The sequence below is a fragment of the Anguilla anguilla genome, chromosome 7, assembly GCF_013347855.1.
Source record: "Anguilla anguilla isolate fAngAng1 chromosome 7, fAngAng1.pri, whole genome shotgun sequence".
NCBI classification, from domain to species: domain Eukaryota; kingdom Metazoa; phylum Chordata; class Actinopteri; order Anguilliformes; family Anguillidae; genus Anguilla; species Anguilla anguilla.
The window spans coordinates 3,291,831-3,301,944 of NC_049207.1; positions in this window are offsets into that span (position 1 = coordinate 3,291,831).

Sequence of the window (10,114 nt, forward strand, 5' to 3'; positions counted from 1 at the left end):
CGTCGAAAGTTCTGTGAAAGTTTACAAAGACCGTGAGGGTGAGTGAGGTGACGTGTTTAAACCCTGTTTTCGGAGAAACCTGCGATCAATGGAATTATTTCTTGAGATGGATCAATGGGTAGCAATAACACACTGTTCTAATTACAATCTAACAGCGAATGAGGGAGGAGGGGAGCCTGTTCTCTGTGCTCTGCCTTGTCTTTCCAGCCATAAACTGGGAGCTTTCAGTGTAAATGTGTGCTTTCAAATGTTAAGCGTAGGGCAGAAAGGTGTCTTAACTCTAACAATATGCCACGTTTTCTTTTGGTAGATACACACAGGGTCACTTGTCAAGTTCTGTCATGAAAATTTCTGAAGGGCATGTCCGTGTGGGTATTTACTTTTAAGTATGCACTTTTAAGTCCACTGTGAGATAACTTTGAAGGCTGTACTGTATCTCATAGTATTCCTTCTTGGGTAAGTCTGGCTGAATATAACACTGAGTTTATACTTCCAGACTGTTCTTGAGTTGTATCCTCTGAAATTTCCCTGTGTTTTGGTGTCTTGTAAAAGAATTCAAAGCCAGTGTTTTTGCAGTTTCACCAGCTTTGTATGGATTTAATCTGTGACACAATGTTGATCATGTACTGTACTGTGTTTAAAAAATAATGGAAACCTGCCAGTAAGGAAGCCATTTCCATGTCACGATAAATTCAGAAATCCATTTCAGTTAATCACTAGGAAATCTTGAACAGCTTCCTAGCCCAAAATGCAAGATGTCAAATGAAAGTATTGATGCAAATATATTCTTTACATATTGTTTTTCTAACAGAGTTCAACATTAGTGCAGACGGTTTACACAGAGATTGTCATCAAGCAGTTTATTAGCTGATAGTCCACCAAGAACACAGCACCCTGGTGCCAGATTTAAATGAAACTCTTCCACATGTTGCAAGCTTTCACACCGACCGCATCTTTAAAACAACACAAGAAGGAAGTTAAGGCAGACCGAGATTTTCAAGCCCAGGGCACTCTACCATGGCATTATGCAAGGCACTGCATTGTAATGAAAGCTGCATTAGTTCCATTCCTGTTTCCCCTGGCAACTCTTTTGCGGCACCCTCCAGTGTAACCTCCACTGTAACGTCTCAACACCAGGTTTGTTTGCCAATAATACACATCTGTACAAAAAAAAAAGGTTGCCTCCTGGTCAACTTGTATTTCTGCTTTTTAAGTGCTATTTTTTTTCCCGCACTGGAAAGTGGAACTGCTTTGTTCCAGGGGGCCATTTCTCCTTCAAAATAAAAGTCAACTCAGCCGCTAACTTGTTTGTTTAAAAAAAAAAACCGTAACACAAGTGCTTCAGGCTCTTGTTGACGTACGGGACCAGGAGCCTCATCTTCCCCCGCTGCAGGGATGTCACTTGCAGAGCTAATGAGCCAGCAGAACTAATGCGGTTCCCCAGTAAAAGCGTCAATTAGACGGTCCTCACAAACCAGCCTGACGCCTCCCTGGCAGGGCCCCATCTCACATGTGCTGGCAGGGGAAGGGGATATTTGTGCGTAGTTAAAAGTTTATTTTAAGATACCCTTCACACGCTTAAAAATGTTTTTTGTTTTTTTGTTTTTGTTTTTTTTTCTCCTATCCAATTATCTCAGTGATACCTCGCAGGCACAGTTTTGGCAGCAGATCTGGAGGTGAGATGTTATGTGGCACCTCATATGTCAGGCAAAAACACACATGGTATGAAAACAGGGGCTAGAGGAAACCAAAGAAAACATGTCGTCATAATACTGCAGCCTGTGGGTCCAGCGGCACTCTTGATCGGTTTGACACATGAACAGTGGCTGGAGCCTTAGACACAATTGGAAATGATCTGTGGACAACATGCTTGAGCTGTTCCTGCTATAAAACTGGTACAACAAGGTCATCTGATACTTACGAATGAAATTAATGAACGAAACATTGCATTTGTACAGCACTTTTTTTAGATGCTCAAAGTGCTTTTCAGTGATGAGGGGGAAACTCTCCTCAGCCACCACCAATGTGCAGCACCCACCTGGGTGATGCATGGCAGCCATTTGCACTCTTGCTCATAGCAATCAGGTGAATACCTGCATGTATTTTTCGCCGTCATAATAAGTCGCTCTGGATAACAGCATCTGCTGAGTGAATGTGCTGTAAACAGAGATTCTTCAGCCTTCAGCCATTGTTGGAATCCTTTTTTTTTTCCTAAACATGGTCCAGTGATTGGTGTGAAATCACACGGACACCACACCAAGAAGCCCTCCTGCACGTCCAAAGGTGTGCTGTCAGCACACAGGAGGGCTGCCATTTTGGACAACCCTGATAAATCAGAGTGGAGCAATGAACGTGGAAGTGGTATATTTCCAAGCGCTGCTGTTGTGCAGTGGTTGAAAATACACACAAAGGCTCTCTCTCCACAAACCCACAGTGAGAAGCCAGGGTGATAAATAAAGTTTTTAAAAAATGCTCCAGCTGTGAATGGCCCAACTGACCCCAGCCCCTCCCCAAAGGTTGAACAGAGCATAGCTAACGAAGGGCTTTGAGTCTGTTGGTCTCCCTCAGGGTCGACCATCTTAAGTCAACCATGGTTCCTACGCCAGCCCTTTCCTGGAGCAGCCTGGGGAGACTCCAATTAAACCTGGCCGGCTCTGACTCCTGTGCGCGGGACGCTCTGGATCTTCAGCCCTCCGTCTCCCCCCCTCGATGAGCAGACGGGCGAGCCGTGGGTCGTCTGGGGGTCTCCGTGTTTTTTTGTTTTGTTTTGGGGCCCCTTTTTAAATTGGGCTTATTGGGGCCAGCCTGCTGGGAGAGGCAGTGTTGGGCACGACCCCCTCCCCCCCCCCCCCCCCCTTCCTTCCCGTCTGCTGTGGAGGTTCCACAGAGGGAAAGTGGTCCTGACCTGCTGCTACTCGGCTGGGGTACCTGTGGTTCCTGCAAGCGCCAGCCTTTCACCCCAAAATATACGGTTTGGTCACGCTGGATCAGTAAGGTTCTAGCTAAAAATCTTGCTTCCGGACTTGGCTAAGCGTAGATCAACCAATGTATATTCTCTCTAGAGTTAGGGAAAGGTAGCATGTTTTCAAAAGTTGGAAAACCTTTTGGACTACAGCTGTTAGCTGTTTTTATTTTTTCAGTTAACTGAAGTAATCAACATTTTGAAGTTTGCTCAAAACATCAATCAAATGAGGCAGTGACCTGTATGATGTGGCACAGCGGGCGCTGGGTGCATTGGGTGGGATTTGATATTAAATGATGCGTGGCAATAAGGTAATTTGGCTCATCAACAGTCAGCAATCAGTTCACTATGTGAACCTCTTCTTTCACAAATGTTTGTGTAAAGACTATTACACTTTGCCCGAGGCTTAAATTTCATACAACTGTTCAGCAATCGTTTAATATTGCTGTGACCTATGGATTTTTTATAGTTTCAAAGACAACATCATATTAAAGATGCTTTGTTTTCGAAACCGGGGCTGTCCTGGAGGATTCCCCTAAGATAATGCAGCTGTGATGTGTACTCACTAAATTTAGTTGATTACAGCAATGTTCTGTCCTGCTGTTGGAGTGATGTCTTTGATCTTCAGTCAGGACGTGGGGAGCACCACTACTGGTGATCTTAAGGGCTCATAAGACATGGTAGCGATAACAAAGTCTTCATATTTGCCAGAGAAACACTGCGTAAGGTGTTCATCAATGGTGAGCGTTCTCCACCCCTTTTTGCAATTTTCAAAACTTGATGAAAAGTTTTGTACCTGAGAGGAGATTGGATCTTCCAGGAAAAACTCCAACAGAGCTCAGAGGCGTTTACCTTCCTGGTAGGAAATGGCTGAGCGCCTCGGGTATTTGCTTCATCATTCAGCGCAGAAGTTTATTATTAAATTGTGCTGGGCTCTCGGGGGAAGTGAGAAGCAGATGGACTGCGGAGAGATTTGTGTGTGTGTGTGTGTGTGTGTGTGTGTTAGCTACTCCAAGAAATTGCACACAGTGGACCCAGCAAATCAAAAGATTACAAAGAAGGCAAGTGCAGCTACTCCATATGCACTATCTACACTGTACTCTGTCTGCATACCTTATAAACTATTTTCAATATTAATGGAAAGCCATTCCATTTGGCGTGAACAATGGTTTCACCCTTTTTGAATTTGAATTAAGATGTAACTGTAATTTACAGCAGTAATGTTTTCCCCCTATATATCTAAAATGTGGTCATTTAGGATGGACTGCTTTGCAGAATAGTGGGAACTGTGTGAAAATATCTGAAATTCCATCAAGGAAATGATTTGTTTTAAAAATCAAGACACAGAATATACTGCTTGAAGAATAAAAAAAAGGGCTGTTTTGATATGAAACATGTTCATGTGCAATTTAAAACAATGATCTGGGTTCTAATGTGGCATACTGGTAACCACTAACAATGCTTTTCTGATAAAGGTTAATTTGGTTCATACAACTGAAGTTTAAACTGACAATTCACAAATTATCAAAGCCACTGCGGCATCAAACCCATGGTTCCTGATAAGCTACTATAAATCCACATATTCTTGCCAATATGGAGTACGGAGTTACTAGTACATCATTGTGTTCTCTAATGTGTACCAAAAACTTCAGGTGTTCGTATTTGCCATCTCATGCTATTTGTGACCGGCGCATACATGAATACTTGAACAGAAATCTATTATTTTTTTATTTGACCTTTATTTAAGCAGGGAAATTGAGATCAAACTTAACTGACCAATCTGATGGCGAAATTGTCTCATCACAGTGTAGACCCGTTAAACAGTTCCCTACAATGACCGGTTTTATTTAGCGCAAGACAAATAGTCGGTTCCATGTAGTGCGTGATTTTAACATTTGTTTTCTCAAGGTCATGCGCACACATCATAACACATTTTTACATCATTCATTAATTGCACATTCCACGTTTGTCACAGTCCATTTTCTTTCTTTTTTTTAAAAAAATGAGAAGTAATGGAAAACAAAAACAAGCCAATTTAAGATGCATTTTCATAAAATATTCATGAATAAATGTTTTAGCCATTTACGATTTTGACACTAAATCACGCCAGTTTTTGTCGCAATTTGACTAAAAAAAACCAAACAAAGAAAATGGGATACTGCTTTTAGGGGCCTTTCAAACCCAATTAACTGCATTCAGGGTGAATCAATAATTTCTCAAAATTAATATTGATATGCGAGTTTATTATTGCTAGCAGGATGTTTTCTCTTGAGAATTTACCATTTGAATTCTATTATGCGAATATTGCTTCAATAAATTCAGCCTCTGGTCTAATTTTCATTTTTCACACCAAATTAGTTAATAAAGCTATTAAAAAGAAGTGTAAATGGAAAAAAAAACTTACATCGAATTAATTGGTTTCCCAATGGGGATTGGCGAAATTGAGGTTCTTCACGATATTTGACATGTCTGTACACTCCCACTTTCCATAGTGACAGTTGGTAAAGATATTGTCATAATGAAAATGGCAATGAGCCTAATGCTACTACAGACACCTGTGGTGAATGTAAGTGGAAAATACCTCTAATGTCTGACGTGTAATGGTACATTACGAATGTCACAGATATTTTTTAGCTGCTCTTTTAAATAAATATGTTGTCCAACATTATCAACATTTTCAACAAGATACACTGTAATACCGTACTATTCTACTGCACTTAGACCTGCTTATTCAATGGCTCTTAAAATGGACAATGGCTATGGAATGTGTCACTAGCTGCTTGTCCTTATCCACCAGCATCAGTTAACGCTTCTACATTTTATGCAGAAATCTGAAACTGCATCAGCAGTTCTTGGCCAGAGTATATAATGTCGACACTCCCCGTGCAGCTAAGTGATTCTTTATATGTCCTCTAAAATGATTCGTTCGTAAATGATCTATCAAGGGGTTACAACTCCTGTATTTGTAACAAATTGGTTATTGTTCTTCACCGGACACATTTATTGTCGATTGAAGGATGATTTATAGGAATTATTCAGATATGGCTGTACGGTACATGCCACGCAGAATGCAGATGTTTTCATCTACATCCAAGGACTTTAAATCAGTCAGATCAGTTCAGGCTGCCAATGCTGTGATTCTTCTGGAATGTGTTGTATGGCCCGTGATTCCTTTAGAAGGACTTTGCATTTTAAATCAACAGAATTGTAGACTGAGGGGTGAAATCAGTGCTGTCCCAACTGCCAAATGTATGGGCAGCTTGCCTGCACTCAACAAGGAAAACCATAGCAAATGTTAGCGAACAAGCTGAAACTTTTTCCAGTTAAACATGGACTCTTGACATCATTAGCAAGCAGTTTGAAACGGTAGTACATAAACAAAAATGGCTGCCAAAGGGGAAGAAGTTGGAGAACAAGCTGACAGTCAGTTGGCTGTCATAATTAATTAAAATAAATGTAATATTTCTTGCCAAAAAAAGAATCTGTGGGTAATCCTCTGTGAAAACTCAATTCCTCTCCTTCGCAATGTTTCCTCGTTCCAAATTAAATCAATGTCAACGCTGAAATAAAACAAAAAACAAAAAAAAAATGCAATTTTTTGCCAGTGATCTTGGCCAGTGTCACCTTAAACAGAGATGGACTCTGCAACGGTGAGGAAGAAAGCTTTGGTGACATGGCTGGTGAACAGTGAACAGTGAAACTCAGCGATGTTCACCAGGGTTGGTAATAACTGCCACACCATGTCTCAGAGTACTGAAAAAAGGCATCCTACTATACTTCCATCCACTCAAGGATTTTTAGTCTCCAGCTGCTGTTTTTTGAGCATGTGTACACTGGGATCAACTGCTGATTAGGTTGGACAAAATAATTCAAGGCATTCATTTGAATTCAGCAATCACAACACTCAACGTGGTTTTATTTGAATAAACAGAATTTGAAAAGTTATTTATTCAGGTTAATTACAATTAATATTAATCTGCTAATTCTCAAACAATCTGTTTGTTCCATGAAAACATAAGCCACACATGCAGATTACAATTCTCAATGCATACTGTCCAATAGAGTTTTTCATACACAGTACACAGTAAGATGTCCAGTGTTAATTCAAATCTTAACGGATACCATTTGGTCCCACTCTGGAATGTCGCACCAAATGTTGTCTGTAAAGAGCTGAATTAACATTGGGCATTTTACAGCGTATAAGACCTGAAGTAATTTCTTATTTAACAAGAACATATTTGTTATCCTGCTCTCTTTTCTAGGAATAGAAGGTTTTCTCAGTTATACCGAAGGTACTGTGAACATTTCCCCCTCCACCCACCATTTTGACCTTGAGTGTATCAAAACTACAAAAGCCAATGAAATGTAGAGCATATCAAAATGTCGGCAAAGGTCCAAGGAACCTTCCATCAAGCAGTTTGGAGATCAGAAAAGGTTTTTGACTAGGCAAAAATAGACTTTGAAAGCCCTGTCCACTGTGATGGACACCATGAGTGAAGCCTCGATATTAGATGACCAAAGCTGGCTTTGGGCGCATTGGAGTTAGACCATCCAAGAATAATAAATTAGTTGTAAATTTTTTGGGGGGTGTTGTGACACCCGCTGTGTGCAAACCTTTGAACACTGAACTCCCACAATCTGCATTTGTGTCATAGAGACATATCACTCACGGGACCGAAAAGCCCCCCCCGGCATCACCCGCCCCCCCCCCAAAGCCCCCACCCCCGTAAACGAGCCGAGCAGCGACAGTGATGGGAATATTACCGTTTGAGAGATATTCCTAACGGCAGGAAGCAAGTGGTTTCGGCTTTCATGTGTCTGAGGAAGATGAGGAAGACGAGGCTTATGGAAATGCCCGTGGATCTCCCCGCCACTCGAATCCAAGGCGCTCCGCTCCACTCCGCTCGTAAATTTTTACCTCGCCTGTTAATCTATGTTTTATTCATGCGTAGTATTACTGTGCCTCTGCGCTGCTTTACGGTACAGCATCACGGCTGCGAACAAACATGCAAACACTCGGGTTTGAACTGCATGTTCTATTTGCGGCACAATGAATCCTGAATACGTGAGAGCATGCATAATGCATGTGCTCAATCTGCCCTCTGAAGTATGGATTTCATCATATATAATTCATGTTTATCCAATATAAGCTATTTTGTACTTGTACAGTTCTGTTATTTTTGGCAAGTTTGAGGTTGCATCGCACATAAATCAAAGCCAGACTTTCCTCCATGTCACACACATTGTTTTTTTTTTTTTGTTTTTTTTAAATCATGTATGGGATCAGTACCTTTTGATGTCCTAAGGAGGAAATATGGATAAATATTACTTTTTCCAAACAAGATATTTAAGATTTTTGAAACAATTACTTATTAGCCCATTAAGAAATAGTTCAAAGAGTCTAACTTTGTCTGCAGATGGCTAATGTTTGAACTTTAGTCGACTGGGTGCCACTGTTCATCCAAGCATCTGACATGGCAATCAGCAATCAGACTGTCCTTTGTTGCTTTTGCTCATTTTTACCCCACTGCCCTGTTCAAACCAGAAACCTTCTGATTACCCGTCCATTACCCTTCCCTGTTCTGTCACTTGAGGAAATAATGGGGCTATGCGGTTTTGAGGTAATTCAAAATCAACTCAAGTCAAAATTAATTTTTCAAAAAGAAATTTTAATGGTTCAGTGTGATGCACGGAAACGTGACTTAACAGCAGCCAATGGGCGCATTAGAGAAATTAAATTAGTATCATCTCTGTCAAGTTAATTTTTCCCTACTGCCAGGCTGAATACCACTTTTTACTGCAGGATTGATTGAACTGTCCTGATTGATTGGGACCCACCCTCACCTGGGTTTGATTGAGAACTATTCACACCTGGTGCTTCTGGAAGAGCATGAATTTCAGCCCTGCTCTTACCTGTTCCCAGGCTCTTTAGGTTATGAGGCTGTCCTGAGCAGGGTCTGCGTGGCTGTGTGTTTGAGAACATGACTGTCTTAGAGCAGAGGCTTTTGCACGTTTTCAGGTTTATTTTAGGTTAGTTGTGTTTTAGTTTTGTAACGGTAGGGTGGGAACATTCCAGGGTCTGCATAGCCTGAATTTGCCTTAGTTTTTCCTTTTGTGTTTTGTTCGGTGTTTCCAGATTGGGCAGACTTCCACCCAATTGGGATACATGTTCCTATATTATTATGCTGGGAAAATGATTCTGGGCGGATTCACCGTTTTCAGATCTAGCAACGTGTCAGTCTCAACCTGGTAAAGTCGGGGCATACTCTGTGCGTCTTGTCAATTGATGACAGCTTAAACCGCACTGTTAAATAACCTGTTGCGCAAATCCAAAGCCCATGATTTAGGTGCTCACAGTGTAGGACAGTAATCGGTCCGATCATAAATCTCTCAACCAGCTGCTTACATTGTACAACAATAATTGGATGAATATACGGATCACATGACCTGCCACTGAAATCCTCATGGTGAAAACTTTTCCGATAAGCATGGGGCTTTGGGCACATGTGCCCTGCTGTGCGTGAAACGTTTTAAAAAAAGAAGAGAGAACAACGTGTGTGGACTGCAACTCCTTGCAATCGACTACTACAGCATCATTTTTAAGATGTGGTTGGCTCTCACTCGGTGCTGTACTTTAGCTGTGGGAAGCGATTGCCAAATCGTCGAGGCTCCAGAAGCACGGTGATAAGGCGAGAAGTGAAGTAGATCAATTAGCTGTGGATTGGGTGATTTCAGGGTGTGTTGGAGCCGGTCAGGATGGCTGGAGCATAGCTATTGCCTGTGTGTCTTAATCTCTTTGCTAACTGTGCATGCGCTGGTAATGATGACGGACACTGCATTAGCATTCTCCGAAGCTCAGACGGAACACGTCTTGCCCTGGCGTTTGTGGCTCGCTGGAAGCAAATTCAGTTTTCGATCATCTGTTTCGCTCCATTAAAAGCGAGCAGATTCCATGTGCTGTTATGCATTATTTATGCATAACTTGGCGTTGCAGTTATGCATTACTCATGGAAGAAGGCTCAACAAATCAACTTTTACAGTGCGAGTGCGGTAAAAGCATGTAATGCATTCTTGAAAAAAAAAATGCGTCAGCATAAGACGATGACCATACTGCGATGTTATGGGATGATAATGTGATGATGCAACAAACAT